This window comes from Pezoporus occidentalis, unplaced genomic scaffold (assembly GCF_034315485.1).
Source record: "Pezoporus occidentalis ecotype Australia unplaced genomic scaffold, CSIRO_AGI_Poc_V1 ctg3, whole genome shotgun sequence".
NCBI lineage: Eukaryota > Metazoa > Chordata > Aves > Psittaciformes > Psittacidae > Pezoporus > Pezoporus occidentalis.
This window is the reverse complement of record NW_026914940.1, coordinates 17,787,469-17,804,537: the sequence shown is the minus strand read 5'-3', so window position 1 is coordinate 17,804,537 and position 17,069 is coordinate 17,787,469. Positions and strand designations below refer to the sequence as shown.

The window sequence follows — 17,069 nt, the reverse complement described above, 5'->3', positions numbered from 1 at the left end:
TGATGTGATGGGAAGCACTTGAATTTCCTGCAAGCCAAAGTTATTTTCAGCACAACTACCCAAAGGCTGAAATACCTACAGAAAACCCAGGTGTCCACAAGTCACAATGAGCTGAGACTTCGTACTGACAAGAATACCTGGGTTTGAATGTAGTGCATTCCCGGTTTTTGAAACCATTTTGCCAAATGGGAGACTACAGTATCCATCATGTTTCATGACAGACATCTCAAAGTATGCTATCTGAAATTCCCCTTTTAGGGTAAACCAATCACATGAAGTTAGGTAAGAGTATGAGGATGGCATTATAGTTTATTGCATTCCCTTGGCCATAAACCATTCTGTTCCATGAAATTTAGGTATCTTGCTTTCAGAGGTTTAATATATTAATGAAATTACTGCTAGAATTAATAAACTCTTTTCTTCTTGCTCCATCTATAATGACTCATTTTGATCGAAGGGACAGATTTGTTGTCAGAGACACCTCACATATCTTCTGGAAAATTTAAGGAAATTCCTCAAGGCAACTCAGAGGAGAAAACAAATCTGAATTTAGTATAATCCTTATTTCTGTGGGGCACAAATTTATATATTTATATACTTATATATATATAGCTGTTTTTCTCATTCCAAATATAGTAGGCTGTCCTTATATCTATCAACACAAACACTCTGCTACTTTATACAGCTTAAGGTTGTGCTCAGCTGGTAATTCATCTGGTTTTGTTTTGTTTTGGTTTTTTTTTTTTTTTTGTAGAGTACGCTGAAAATGCCATTAAACCCAGAAAAAATTCAGGATCTTTCCTGTTTCTGTGCATCTGTTGCCCATTCAGGCTGATGCTTGGAACAGCATAATCCTCTTGACAGAGGACTGGGGATGTGCATTTTTATTTCAGTTGACACTTGAATCATCAGATTTGAATAGCAGAATGACACAGTTGTTTTCCATATGAGGTACTGGCTTTTCCCAAACTGTTGACCCAGGCAATTCTTTACGTGAGAGTAACCTGTTTAGTATGATGAAGTATCCCATGTCCAGAACTTAGCTCTGCGTTATGTAGTTGTTCTTTGTTTCTTTTCTGTTATCCAGCAGAAGCTTCAGAGACCCTTCTGTTGAGGACTCTGTCATTAAGAAGGGACTTTTTTAATGACTGACAGTTGTGGATGTCATGTTTACTGGATACTATCCTCTAACACAACAACTATCTTTTGAAAAATCACAAGAACAAACTAATTCTCAGTAACTGACTTGAAAAAACAATTTTTGATACTTTCATATCTCTGACATTTAATTTTGAGAATTCCCAGATGTTTACATATGGTACTGCAGGAACAGTAGTGATCCTGTATGGGGACGGTGACAGGGTTATGTGAGGTACTTCACAATCTGCTAGAATGTGACAGTCCCAACCCTGCTGAGGTTTAAAAAAAAAAAAAAAAAAAATAAAAAATTAAAAAAAAAAAAAAGCCATGGCAGATAAAAATTAGAAAAGGAACCAATAAAGATATAACACAACCTTTTCAGAGAAAGATAGCAAATCAGTGACAGTATCAGAATAAGAACCAAAGTATCTTTTGCCCATCCCAACAACTGCTTGTCCAGGTTATAATCCAATTGAGTAACTGCCAAGCATGTCTCATATTTAGCCTGCCCAATGGAAACGACCACATTATAAGCCTAAATATTCCCACCTTTCTTTAAAAACGTCAAGGAATAAATTCCTAAACAATACTGGGGATTCAAAATACCACCTGGTAACAGAAGTAGGCAAAAATTTTTGTACCAACTGTTATCTCCCCGTTGGTTCCACATGAGATTTATAGATCACTTTTCTTTAAAGGTTCAGTTCTATCTGAATAGGCTGTGATAGAATCATTCTATGCATATTAAGATAAGCAAATGACACAAGACATTTATATAAAGAGGAGACAAAAGTGTGACTGAATTGGGAAAGTCATGGAAACAAGACATGAAAGCTATAAATACATTTTAAATTAAAATCGATTGATATATTTATAACTAAGGTCAGAGTTGAAGAAACCTATACAAATATTTATTTTGTGCAGCTGCGGACACCAGTAGGTGCTGTTCTGAGAAACCAGGAAGGGCATGGCAGTCTAAGATTTACATTGTTTTAGTCTATATAAATTACATTATTGAAACAAGCTTTTTAATTTACTCTGTATTCTAGTTCTGTTTCTGGGTACAATCACTGTTTTTCTAGTGAAACTTAGTCACATAATACAAATATGTAAGCCAAATGTGAAATATAATGAAAATATAATTTAGTTATACTTGGCTCCACTAAGCTAAAGAATATCAAACACTATCAACAGAGATTTTCGTTGTGTGGTGGAATGTGATATAGTTGTAAAAGAAGGAATGGCGGGAAGAGTTTGAAGTTATGCTAAATTGGGTACAGCAGTTTAATTAGGGATTTGGACCTAAAGTGGTTTTTAAGTCCGTGCTTATTTTTAACAACTCCTTTAGTCTTTAAATTTGTGTAATACACTGATGTTTTACAAGCATGTGTTATTTACTAGAGCATGTTTACTGTTGAAGCAAGTAAGTTTACTGCCAAATAATGCTCCCTAGCTGTTTTAAATGTCAATAAGTAACAGATAAGTTTTCACTTAAGTTTATCACCACTCTTTGGGCTGCTAAAAATTTTGTAAGGTGGCTAGAGGTCTCCAAGAGGCTTCAGCTCATAGAAGCAAGAATCCAGATGTTTATTCTTTCACCCAGTTTTGCCAGAGCTGGACACAGGAGCTCATATCCAGATTGCTTTTGAATCTGAATCGCCTACTTTGGAAGTTAGGGCTTCCTTATATTAGGTAGCAGTGTTAAGCCACCTTCAACTGTTCTAATTGATTGTGTGATGAAAATCATAATGGAGATAGAAGGTATGTCTGAAAACTCAGTCTGCCCTCTCCTCAGCCATCATAGCTCATAGCTAATCAACCCACAACAGACAGCTTCAGAAATGGTGCTGTCAGAGTACTAGAGTTGTGCTGAATATCCTGTTCTGCTGCCCATGCTATGGTGTCAGAAATTTACAGCAGAAAATCAGGGTGCATGGCAGTACCCTACTGCCACCTTTAACACCATGGCTAGATTCTTCTACAGTTATAGTGATAAAAACACCACAGTAAAAGCCAAAACACATTTCTTGACCAGTAGTGTTTCATTTCATGCTTGCTATATGGATGAATATGCATTCTCTACTGTATTCCTATAGGACACCAGTTATCACAGTTTTAATTTCACTTGTATCAAAAACAGTCAAAGATTATATCCCATTATACTGATACTAATAACCATACTAAGGTCCCAGCCTAGTGAATTGTGTTATATGGACGAACTCTTGGAGTCATACAGTGATAGTTTCCATGACAGCCACACATCAATCACAATACAGATGTACAGAATCAGGAAACAGACTGTGCTTACATCCACCTTGAAAATGCAGTCTTCAAAATGTGAAAGGATGGCAGGTATATTCCCTGTTTTGAAGAGAGTCATGGGTAATTATTTAAAAATGGAGTCACTTCAGTTGGCTTTCAACAATTACAAGGCATTGCTTTAGTGAACTGTGCAAAGTGTAGTGATAATGATAGCATCACTGATGGAAAATAAGAATCAATATGACCATAGAATCATGGAAACATAGAATGGTTAGGGTTGGAAAGGACCTTAAGATCATCAGGTTCCAACCCCCCTGCCATGGGCAGGGACACATCACACTAAACTATGCCACCTAAGGCTCTGTCCAACCTGGCCTTGAACACTGCCATGGATGGAGTATTCACAGCTTCCCTGGGCAAACCATTCTGGTGCCTCACCACCCTTACAGTAAACAATTTCCTCCTTATATCCAATCTAAACTTCCCCTGTTTAAGTTTTAACCCGTTATCCCTTGTTCTATCACTACAGTCCCTAATGAAGAGTCCATCCCCAACATCCCTATAGGCCCCCTTCAGACGCTGGAAGGCGGCTATGAAGCCTCCACGCAGCCTTCTCTTCTCCAGGCTGAACAGCCCTAACTTCCTCAGCCTATCTTCATACGGGAGGTGCTCCAGTCCCCTGATCATCCTTGTGGCCCTTCTCTGGACTTGTTCCAAGAGTTCCATGTCCTTTTTATGTTGAGGACACCAGAACTGCACACAATACTCCAAGTAAGGTCTCACGAGAGTGATAACTATTAAGGTAACTAATAGATGAAATTAAACAAGCTAATAATTGTGCAGTTTAATAGTTCATACTCTGATCTTATACAAATACTGTCCTATAATTTTAACATGCCTTTATTTGCCCATATTATAATGTTATCTAACAGTGGTTCTTTAGTAATTAGTTTAGTTCTTTAAAATGAAATCAGTTTATTTGCCAGTCACAATATCTACTCCATAACAAAATAATACCATAATAAAATAATACCATAATAAAATAATACCATAATACAAAAATGCAAGCACCTTTATATGTTTTTTTACTTCTCTCTTTGCTCTAGTTTAACAAAGCTTTGAGAGATTTCTCAGGCAGTAGCAGCTCTTATTTTTGTAGCAACTACGCAATGACAACTGCAATTGTATTTCCTAATTAAGGCATAAATCTTCTTCCACTCCTTCCATGCTTAACACCTGCCTAGGACAACAATTTTCCAGTTATCTTGACCAATCTGAGGTGCTGCAAAGGCACAAAGAAGTTTGTTTTTCAGTCCCTCCTTCACTTATTTTTGGAGTGAATCTGCTTCAAGCTGAAAGCTAAAGGCTGCACATTCTTTCCACTTATATGCACCATTAATTGCAGCTTATTCACAGAACAAATCACCAATTGCTCAGAACCCTTTCACTCTTAATGGGCATTTCCAAATGCTCTTATCTCAGCAGCAGGATCTTCTGCATCAGGAAGAGCATGCATTCACCTTTAACTCTGCTTCTGCTGCATCATGGCACTTAATCATCAAAAGTGGCAGACATCATCTGGGTCTTGCCATCCTGCAATCTTAAAATGTCCAACCCTGGGAAACAAACCACTCTAACTTACTTTACAGAAATTGCAAGAGTGGAAAAAAAACATTGAACAATAAAGTAGCAAATGCTGAGGAAGAGTTTGAAGGAATTAGGAGGGCTACAGACAAACTTTTTCTCCAGTCAGTTTTCCTGATGCTTTGTTTGCCTATTTACAGTGAAGGTGAACAATGGCCTGAAAATAGACCATAGTGTAACTTCTTAAATATTTTTATACATTTTTCCTGTTATGTGAATGTACGCTACAAGACAGTGGAATGAAAAGAGGTGCTTGCTTGCCCTCTAGCTTCACTGTGTTCTGACTAAAAATAGTTACAAATACATTTGATTCTACTGATTCTTTTTTTTTTTGTAGGAAACAAAAAGATCAAATTAAGTTACAGTGCCCTGAGCACAAATCTACTGTGTTACTGAGGTTGTTCCAATGAGTAGGAAAATCATGCAATTGAACAGATCATATTATAAAAAGCAGTCCACTTAAGTGGAACTAATTCCCAAATGTCAAACCAAAACTGAATTATTGCATTATAATGTTTACTGTCTTCAATTTTATGGATAGCTTTTCCAGATATACATTGTAAAATGCTATTGTATATGATAACATAACATAAATCAGTCAAATACAATTTGGACAAGAAAAAACAGAACGTTTGATGCCTGTACTGAGTTTGTGTATCTTATGCATAGGGTGCTATTTTGATTTTCATGAAACTGAAATCTGATTCTAAACACATTAAAGTAGCCAAGCTCAAATGTGAATCCTCTTGGTCATACTGTGTACATACAGAAAGCCTTGGGATGTAAGCTTTTGTCATTTAAATGCTCAGTTTTGATTAAGAGATATCCTGTCATAAAATAATGACATTTCTTCCCCCTTACTTTTAATCACCCTATTTCACTATGGTTCAAAGTGCTGTCAACTGAGAAAATAAGTTATATTATTTGTGCTTTTCGTTCCTTTTAGAAAACATGAAGTTTTCAGCAATGTTATTCCAGTGCCTGGGTGGAGGAAGGTACATTATTTGTAAAATAAAGGTTTCTTTAGCACAGAGGGGCTTGGTAAGTTTGCCAAAGATAGGTTCAATGGACACATTTAAATTTATAAACTCAGGGAAATTAATTCATGAGATTCCCATGAAATATTTAACATTTTGTACAGTCTTTCCTGTGCTCCTACACTAGTACTTCAAACTCCAGAGAATACATGTTATTCTACAAACAGAGGCACAATTATATTATGCATTATACTAAGAAAGAGAGAAGTTTTAAGAAAAACTGGACCTCAGTGTTGGAGGAGAATTCCTGGATTATGAAATCCAAGAACCACATTATAAAATTCCTTTACAATTTCTTAACCTTATCAAGCACTATTGTGTCATTACACCAGAGCTGTTGGCTATCAGAGCAAACTGATTTACCAGATGCCCTGCAGAGTACTCATACCACACACAGTGCTAACATCAGATGCCAGAACCATGAAATTATCTTGCTTCAGCTCACTGGTACTAGAGACATGGGCAGGATTTTGATGAGCTTGAAGTAGACATGATATTATAATAGCATAGACAAAGTTCAATGAATGAGAAGAGTGCAATAATTTGACAATGATTCAGATGAAGCTAAATTTTAACAATAACTCAGCTGCCCCTTCCTCTCCATGCAGGAGAGCTGCCACAGAAGTATCATACTAGTGGGTTTGGCCTAATGGCTTCTCTTGGGAACCTATTTCATCTCAGGGAATATTTTTAAATCTTCCAAAGCCAGGAGTTACATCAAGAAAAGAAAATAAAAGTAAGACAAAGTAACATTTTACATGTGCTTCCGGATCCTTTCTGGGTTAGACCCGCGAGCTTTATAAAGGTGAGCAATAAAAGCTGGTGTTGTTATGTATCCGTATCCTGTACAGCATTCTTTGAAGAGAGGTAAAACATTTGCAGTAACAGAAAATCAAAACAATACGATCTTGCCTCAGAGTATATTTAAAAATTATTTCACTGGGCCATTTGAAATGTTTCATTGCATTAATAGTAAAAAACCAAGAAAAAGAAATCTTATAATTATTTCCTATTGTTCATAATTTTGACACCAAAAAACTTGCTAGTGACATCAACAATCTATTTCTGTCACACACCTCCATCACCCAGCTTGCAGCACATTCTGGGGGGCCAGGTGTCTCCAATTTGGAAGAAATTATTAAAATCTGTTCAGCTGGTTCTGCATCAAAGAACACTGTGATTGCTTGGTTCTAGGGCTTTCTGCCATCTGAGGCTGAAATGGCAACCATCTGTTAAGAATTCCTTCCCTGAGTTGTTTTATTCATATTCTATAGCACAACAGCAAAAAAAAAAAAATAATCCCTTAAAAACTGAAAGACTTCTTAGTTATGGCTTGATTTTAAATGAAGTTCTGAAACATGCATCTGTCAGTTGTTCTTGAAGTTTCTGCACTGGCTGATAATACAGCAGGAAGAACAATTTGTTTACCATGAAATGTTACTACTTTTTGCTAATAATAACTCATAGGAAAAAGAAGCATTGTTTTGTTATTATTCATTAATCAATATAACACCTACAAGGTACTGAGAGCTCCAGAGATTGAATTAAAAAAAGTTCCTGGTATAGGGACAATAGGGTTTAAAGAATGGTTTTCTCTACAAAATGGTTTCTGCAAAATGAATATTCACGTTCTACTATCTAAGGTCACTTTGTCATTTAGGATAAGGGTTAATTTAATCAATTTGTGCTATTGCTTAAAATTAGATGTCTAATCAAAACCTAATCCTCTTGGTTTCTTCTGCCTTCGATGCCAAGATACAAACACATCCACAAAAAAAATCACCCTAAGGTTTATGTTTACATGACTCCCACTGCATTTAGTAACGGTGAAGACCTATAAAAAAAGGTTTACATTATTAAAAAAAATACGATAATGTAGATACATACAGGAACATCAATTCTGCAATTTCTAGATTTCTGAACCTTTTGGGTTTTGATTTTGATTTTTTAATTGGCGTTAGGGAAACAGAAGAGAGGAGCTAGATAGATATATAGTATCACTCTGTTGCCTGAACCATCTTCTGTCTGAAATTACAACCACACAAGATAAATTTTCCCCTTGAAGACCCTAAAGACAAAAAGAACAATGTGAGCGGATGATTTTACAGATGGATAATTGAGGAACAGAAAGGGATTGATCAGTGAGTTAACCAAAGCTTCAAAGGATAGCTAGAGAAAGGGTTGGAGTCAACTCTCCATTTGAAAATTCACGTTTGTGCATTCATCATTGCAACCTCTTCAGCTTTTCTGCAGGGATTCTCTTGTCAGTTCAATACACAACTGCCAACTCAACCTCCTCACATCTAGAGAATCCAGCACTCTGCCATCATGTCCCATATGTCAGGCTCTTAAGATGTGGCTTTATACCCAGTTCTCCTGAAGAGACTACAATGTTGGATTCCTGGAGAAAGTGGCTGCTAAATGAACACTTTTGCTGTATTTCAGAAGGAGGGAAAAAATGTTGGAAATAAAAACCGGGAGATTGCAGTGGACTGAAATAGGAGATTTCCAGCTTTTACTGCTCACTTTATAAAGCTCATGGGCCTAACATGAAAAGGATGAGGAAGAACACGTAAAATGTTACTTTTTAACTTACTATACATATGGAGCATTTTCACCCATTCTCCCACAGTTCCCTCCTATGGATGCCTTAAGAACAAGTAGGCTGGAGGTACTCTGCAATGACTGTCTGCCTTGCACTTTTTAAGCAGGAATTGATTTCTTGTCCTCTGCTTGTACAGTGAACAACACAATAAGGCCTTGACCATGAGTTTGCCTCATTGATACTGTATCCTTTGATGCATTATTTCAGTTGTTTTTAGATGACATGCATCATATATATATATATATATATATATAACAGGAAGGTAGTGGCTTTGGTTTTCATTTGTCTTTTATCAGGGTCTTATGCCTGAGTCTTTACTGATGCCAAAGGAAGACTGACTGACCATATACTAACATGGGTCTTATTTCTAGGCCCAGCAATATAGTAACAGTTCATAGAAATCATTCATAACCAGATACTTTTTATGGCTTCCTGTCATGTAATTACACCAACTTCTCTTTATTCTCCCTGGTGAAGACAAGCCATAAAAGGTGTTTTCTACCATACCAGCCTCTGAGCCATTGTTAATTTCAGCCAGAGCCTTGGTCAAATGCCAAGCCATTTTCACCCTTCCCCTTCTACTACAAGCAACAGGGGATTCAAAATGACAGAGCACCCAAGAGTAGGAGGCACCCACAGACAGCTAAGGGACAGAATGCATACCTTTTGATTGCCAGTAAGATGACAGTCTTCTCATAGAGGCATAACAAAATGCTGGACTCTCATGCAGAACAGCATTTATCTATCACTAGATGGACAGACAGATGTTCATGAGCATGTGTTTTCAATCTGTGTGTTTTACAACAGTTGGAAAGTGTATTTTACTGAGGATTGGAGAACTGCTTTATCCTATTGCCCCTCTTCTCAACAGAGCTCTCCTTACCAGCGAAGTTCAGTCTGCAGTTCCTTCCCAGAGCCCTCTGCACAGTCTATTCTCTCCTGCCATTGCTTGAGGACTCCAAGCCCCTGATAACTTGTGAGTTGATGTCCAACCAAAGCAGACCATACTCAGACAGCCCACTTAATTGTGATTAGCCCCAGGACTGGACGCTTACCGAAACAGCCTGTAGTTATCCCACCTCAGGCAAAGCATCCTCTGGGGACTGTAAACTAAGCCACGTACTTCTTTATTAATTCATTAATGTCCTTTACTGGCTCTGAGATCATTGTGGTAACAGAATTACTGTGTCCATGAACGCTATTTTATGGTGAAAAATAAAACTGGAGCTAAATTGAGTGTGACAGTGACCATAGAGAAGAATAACATTGCTAATGGAGCTCTTGGACTGCTCAGATTCCACAGGCAACACTGGGATTGTAAAACAAGACTCAGTTTGATTTTATACACAGGAACAACATCAAAACTGACAGAAACAAGGGGTGTGAGATAGAAACGTACCAAACCCATGTTTGTGTCAAAAGAGTTTTGACTAATGAATTGAAGACAGGAGGTCTGAAACAATATATTCAGTCCTAAGGTTAGTAGCAGCATTGTAACTTAGCCAAATACGCTTTTCTCAGCTCCATTTTGTTTATAGTGAAGGAGCTGCCTTGTTTCTTTGCTATTAAATTGAGGAGACTTCGCATCAAGAGACATCGCTTTATGGAACATTGTTATCACAGCAAGCAAAACACTGAACAGTCAGCACTACACCATCATGCTCAGCCCTGCCCCCCTCCAGAGCATGGCACAAGGGATAGAGGACTCAGGCATGCAAGGAACCATCACTAGCAGGTGGTGGAGTGTAAAACACTGGTGTGACTTCTAAGAAGGAATCTTCCACAGCACTATGGCTGGCAAGGAACCAAGAAGCTGTCAGAGGTGTTTGCAGTCAGTTAACAAAATCACATTAGTATGCTGGTTTGAATGAAGCTTGTTGCAATGTGGAGATCTCTGTTACGGAAATTTAAAACAGCAATTGTAGCATGCAGGCTCAAATCAAAGACCTGACGTACTTACTGGGAGGTGGAAATGAGAGAAGCAAAAACTGCCATTTGGTCCAATGTATAATGTGCCATGCAAATATTCTCTTCAAGTAATCACTTTTCAGAACTGAGAGAATACTCTAAACGTGCAATAACAATTGCTGGGATAATAACCAGGCAGTACTTTACACAGAACATGGAATAAATCTTCCTTTCTTTTCAACAAAGATTTAAGTAGACATGGTATATCTAGCAGCAATCAAACTAATTGAAACTGTCAAAGTTCAAACAGGTAGATAAAAAAATAGAGAAATTAAAATATTATTTTCCAATTCTTCATATTGAGCTGTCAGTATGATCAGAAAAAAAATAAAGATAAATTCCAACTTTAATAGCATCCAGTCATCCATGAACTCTGTTGGCACTGGTAGTGTCTTTTTTGGGGAGAGCAATAATCTCAAAGACTCAAACTTGGAAGTATTTGCAAAGTTTTGCTAGCAAAAATATTTTAGAGTCTGAAGTCCAAAGGAAAAAAAACATACGTGAGAGAAGTAAATGTGGTAATCATGTTTGTGCATGAATAAGCGTACGTAGAAACTCTAATGCAGAACACTTGTACGCTTCTATAGATTGTTTAGTTGACATGAAAACTTCCCCAAGGGAGATTTCCAACCCTTAAAAAGCATCCACACCCTTCAGAAAAATCCTTCTCAGAATATAGACAGATTCAAGGAGAAATCCTGTTAAAATAGTGTGCCATACATTGATGTAACTCATCATGTGCGTACACTCATTGAGAACAAGTAGAGGCATAAGTGAAACTGACTGTATAACTGAGTTTTACCGGGGGTTTTTCATGCTTGCTTGCATGCTTACTTTTATTCAAACTATGGAAAGTGTAAACTGGAAGAGAGGATTCTGATAAACTCCCTTCTGGGTGACCTAAAATTAAGTTTTCTTTTCTTACTTTTATTTTCTAGGTGTTTTTTTCTCCTTCTTCTACAACTGAACAGGCTGCTGCCTCCTGAAGCTGTGCCTCTTCAGTGTCACTATGAGTCCAACCCTAGGCTGCCTACCTTCTGGGAAGATGACATAGACAAGTGCCCTGAGAAGCTATTTCCCTGGGAGAACAAGAGCTGAGGGCATCTTAGCTTGAATGACAAGGCTGGCACATTCCTGCAGAATCAGCAGTATCCAGTGACCCTCCACATCTAGCCAGAACCAGGGATGATGCTGACATTTCAGAAAGCCGTCTGCCTTACTTAGAAATGCTTCCGCTCGTGTCTTTACAAGAAGTACTTCAGGAACCAGTACCACATCTGCAAAAATGGTGAAGAGCTGTTTCTGATCATGCTTCCCCAGAATCCTGTAAAAGCCTTTCATTTTCCTAGTGTACTAGTTGAACACTGTCTGCTGGTGCACCAGGCTAGAACTTCCAGACAATGATTAAAGTTAGATGACATTGTCAGGTCTCAATATCTAAGTTTCAGACTGTAACAGAAAGACCGGCTGTTGTACTTCCACAGCTCCTGAAAAGTTGTAGTGTGATGGACAGGACTCAAGCATTGTCTTTTCTTTGATAGTCAGGAATGAAAATGCTGTAACATTTGTTATTTTGAGGTAAATTATATTTTGGTCATGTGATTATTTATCCTGTTGCACCTCGTTCATCTGAAAAGGGACCTCTAATTTATTTTGAGTGGTGAGTCTATACTGACTAGATGAGATCAGGCCCCACAGAAAGCGCACTTGTGATTTAGATATTCTTTATAGAATGAGTGTTTTTAAGTTTGTTGGCTTAGATAACTGGGTGTCATTTTATTGAAACCAGTGGAGCAGTTCTGATTTACAGCAGCTGCAAATCTAGCCAGCTTTTACTTTTTCTGTTTATGTAGCTATTATCTGATAATGAAGTGTCCAGCTAGCCATGAACTTTTAGAGTTCCAATATTCCCTGCTAGGTTAGATATTAGAAAATATGTCTGTTTTACCAGACCATTGCAGATCTAGCATATTTAAGAAGTGCCAAGAGACTGAGCTACAAACACAACAGTAATATGTCAACAGCAAATACATGACCTGTTTCAGCACAAAGTTCCTCATCATGCTTTCTTTGAACCACTTCAGATAAACTCTGTGCTTTCTACATGGTTGACAGAAAATGATAGGCCTCTTGGGCAGGTGAGTTAGAGAGAAATTAAGAGTTTCATTTGCTGTCAAGGTAGCTTAGATACTAGGATGAGTAACTAGAATTGGATGACATAAATATTTCCCCAGTAGATTTATATTTAGCTTGAAATCTGAAGGGTTAGAATTCCAATTTTTACGTGGCACAGCACAAATAAAAAATTCTCTTCTACTAGTCCCAGCAGCATATGCTATCCCCAGAAGAGAAAAGCAATTAACCACTTGGTTTCTGTGACACCGGGGAGTAAAATCTGAAGTGTGGTTCAAAAATCAGTAGTGCTGGTGAAAATCTGATGTTATTGCAAAAAGCCCAAGATTTTATCATTGCATATTAAACACAGTCTACTCTAATACCTGGAAAACTACATAACTCTGGAGTAAATTATCTAAGCAGAAATAGCTGTGTATGCAGTATTCAGTTGCATATTGAACAGAATTATTGCTTTGAGATGCAGCAAAATGGCAACATATGTACTATTCATCTGTAAAATAAATGACACGAATGAGAGCCACATGGATGGAATATATTGAAATAATTAAGATGAAGGACATGTGAGAGCTATCATAATTTATAGAGAAAGTAACAAAAATTCAAAAGCAAGTGCAATTTTCAGTACTGAGGAGTTAGAGTAATTGGCATGATATATATTGCCATTCTTTTAAAAAAGTTGTTTATTTTGCCTTCAAGTTAGAATATCAGGTTTTGGCATGGTAACATCAGAAGCAGGGATATATACAAGTGCTTTCTGCTCTGCAGAAACAGACATTCAAATATCATAAGCTAATTTGGATCCTAACGTGGATATAAAGCATGAAGCAGAGGCTTTTCCCAGGGGATCACAGCTTCAGGGCTGTGCTCCACAGTGTAAGGGTCCCTACAAGCATTGGAATAAATCTGATAGAGACATAAATATTAAAACCAAAGCATTTGCTTTCTAGATCCCTGTTCTCCATAGTGAAAATTGTAATCTTACATTTAAGGATGAAGTCTTGTCATACAAGAACTGGGGATAAACAAGAGCAGTAAAAAGATGTCAGAAACAGGTCATGTGAACTTTTGGTTCCATGAAATCAAGACCCTCACAAGGGTATTTTTCTTAGATCCTCAAACTGTCTTTGGTATAGTTTTAAAACTAAGTATCTGTTCCCACAAATGCTATTTAGACATTCTAGCTCTGCTTTTTAGATAGTCCAGCTGGGAGAAGTGCCTGCATGTGGAGGTCTCCAAAGAAGTCTAAGCTGGGTGCTCACCCCTCTACATAGGGACTGTCCTCACCTCAGGGGTCTGTTTGGATGGTGCCAAATCAGCAAGAACCTTAAAGCCAGCCTGTATGTAAGAGCCATATTTCTGCATCCAGGAGGAATTCATGATAGTTTCCTTTTTAACTGCTGTTTCAATACTTTCCTAGGAAATGAAATAAGAGTGTAGTTTTCCTCAGCCTGAGGAGCAGTAGAAAAATACCCTAACCAGGCTACAGGGCTTATCTCTACATTCACTGCATTTGTTATTTATAGTCAATTGAGAAATGCTTCTTAGAAAGGGAACTGAAATGTAAGCCTCATGAGAGGTGTGGGATTCAAAGACTACCAGATCTTCATCCCAGCCAGACTGAGTGAATCTAAGTCTCCTGCTTCTCATGTAAATGCTCCAACATGTATATCCAATGTAGTTATATACATATGTTTATATACATATAATGTGTTTATATATACACATGCACATACACACACACATATAAACATAAATAACAGGGCACAATTTCATCAGCATCATCACCTCACTTGACTTGATATTCTTAATCTATATGACTGTGATTTAAACATGAGGAGGGATGAAAATTAAGCACGCTGTTTTTTGCAGGGTCACATTCTTAAAAATGATACCAAATATTGCATTTACATTTCTTCAGTTCATAAACAATTTTAATATATTGCTATGCTTAGAGTGAGTCCTTGGAATCACACAGGTTTTGCAATGAAAAAATATGCACAGTTGGGTTTATGCAAGGAAAGTTTCGCTGTTATCACTACATTCTGTCAAAATAAAGCCAAGCCACTAGAAAGCACAATGCACTAATCAGATTAACCCAGTGTTAAGGTTTCTGTGTAAAGCTGCACACAATATCAGAACAGTGCCATGTTAATGTGATAGTACTGCTGTTACAAGCAAACCTATACTGCTAGAGTCATAAGAATGTTTTATACAGATTGCTAGTACTGTCATAGCCTTAAAATATGAAGGTTTCATTATTGTGTTTCTTGAATCTGTAACATTTTAGGGATGATCTTTCACTCAGTGGAAGATGTTTTTCTATATATATGTCTGATTTCTCTCATTATTTATTTTAATTAAGTTCACCTTGACAATAAGTATTCCTGCCATGTCTTCCTTAATTATAAGACTTGTTTACTTGACACTAAGGCAATAAGGAAACATTTTACTGTAATACAGACTTTGACACTTCTGTTAAAATTTTAATTTTACACTGACCATGTACTTTTTCACCTTAAATCTCCAGATTAGTCACTATAAAAATGAAATCACACTGAATTACGGAAAATAAAGTTAACTTGAATTTCTTCAAATCTAACAATATTGGCACTGAGAAGACTTCACTTTCTAGTTACATTAAGTACAGAATTTATATTTGCTTTGTAAAGTGCTGTAGATATGCACCATCTTGCACTCTTAGCAACCATTATAATGAGGCTCTTATTCTTGCTGGCTTTTATTCTCCAAAACAAATGATCTCTATTATATTAACCTCCCTATGGCAGCATATATTCACACATATTAGCAAAACATAGTGTTTGATTGTTTGTTTTCTCTTCCTATGACAGAAACCCTACAACCAGACCCAATTTCCAGACAAAGAGTTAAATATTTATTCTTCTTGGTGAGTTTACTAATCCACCGTTTGTTATTTGATTGCACAATGTTTTAAAACAAGATGCAAAAGTCCTGGTAAAATAGCTGTATATCAGTACAATGTTGTGTCCTTCATATTAATTGCTTCCAACCTGTCTCTCACAAACCTCTGACACTGGAAGTGGCCCTTTTTTTTTTTTCACAGCGTGCTTTTCCGAGTGGACTAGGAGAACAAAATATGTTGCTTTCTGGAATAGATTGCTCCCTGGCTCCCTGGGAATGGAAGTGGCTTAACAGTTATAGCGATGGGATGGAACAGAAAGGATAATATATCTGGGATCTAGAGAGGAAGGAATATTTGGAATCTGAACTTAAATTTTCTTGGGTTTTTTGGACTGATGACCTTCCGCTGTATTGTCCTTTGAACGCACTGTCATGGAGCAACTACAGGGCACAAAACTTTTAAAGAAGTAGTTCAAAGGATTCTTTAGATTTATATTTAACAGTCTGCTGTATTTAAAACCATGATTTGCTTTGACTCAAGTGGGCTAAATGACATCATTATTATACTGTGGGAGGAAGAAATAGGTTTAAGTTGGAAACAATGTTGTTCAGCATCTTATCAACCATATTTATAAAAGTATTAATAATACATCAGGGCAAAAAATTGAACTAAAATCCTGAATAATGTGTTTCATATTGTAAACTTCTTAAACCATTGACACTGAGATGCTTTAGCATCTGGCACAACTACTTTTCTTGGCAAAAGAACAAAAAAATTATGTACTATATTTTCTTCTTGTTCTCAGATTTCTTTTGTATTGACTGATACATTTATGGCATATGACTGCATATATGTGCAGACAAATGTGTGAATAACTACAGAGAAAATTAGTTAACTCAGTATTTTAATCTTCAGCTATATCTGTTGATGTCTGAGGAAAACAATTCAGACATTTTAAGGGTGCAAAAGTTTGCCTTTTATTTAGTCTTTTTGGAAAGAAAAAGAAAAAATTGAAAGAGAAATATTTTTAGCAGCAACCTGTCTACTGAGAGATGTGTATTTTTTTCTTTAAAAATGAATAATATAGTATGCATAATTATGGTAACAGTAATGGCATAGCTATATATGTTGATGAAATATAGAAGCAAAAAAAAAAAATTACTTTTAAATACCAAATTTTCTACCTACAGCTGGTATTAAAGATAGGTTTACGGTGCATACTAAACATTTCATTGTATTTTGGTCGTTTCTTTAATATAGAGGTGTATTTAAAATAGCTGAAAATAGCAGCATTACTGTTCCCTGAGGAACAGAACTTTCGATTTTATAAGAAGTTTGGACAAAATAGACCTTCAATAATGAAAAAGTAAAAGAAAGTACTCTTTTCATGGCAAAT

The 17,069-nt window shown here is 36.8% G+C and overlaps 1 long non-coding RNA gene across 2 annotated transcripts; it reads left to right on the top strand.

Annotated features, from left to right (window-relative positions):
- The first annotated feature begins 672 nt into the window (after nt 1-672).
- Nucleotides 673-15,697, top strand: LOC134168043 (uncharacterized). 2 transcript variants are annotated; one of them, XR_009966385.1, is made up of 5 exons: nt 673-951; nt 6,692-6,888; nt 9,560-9,664; nt 11,595-11,944; nt 15,642-15,697. It is a non-coding gene; the product is annotated as an uncharacterized LOC134168043 (long non-coding RNA). The 2 variants fall into 2 exon arrangements; XR_009966384.1 differs by having other exon boundaries at nt 675-951; nt 6,692-6,819.
- The last annotated feature ends 1,372 nt before the right edge of the window (nt 15,698-17,069 follow it).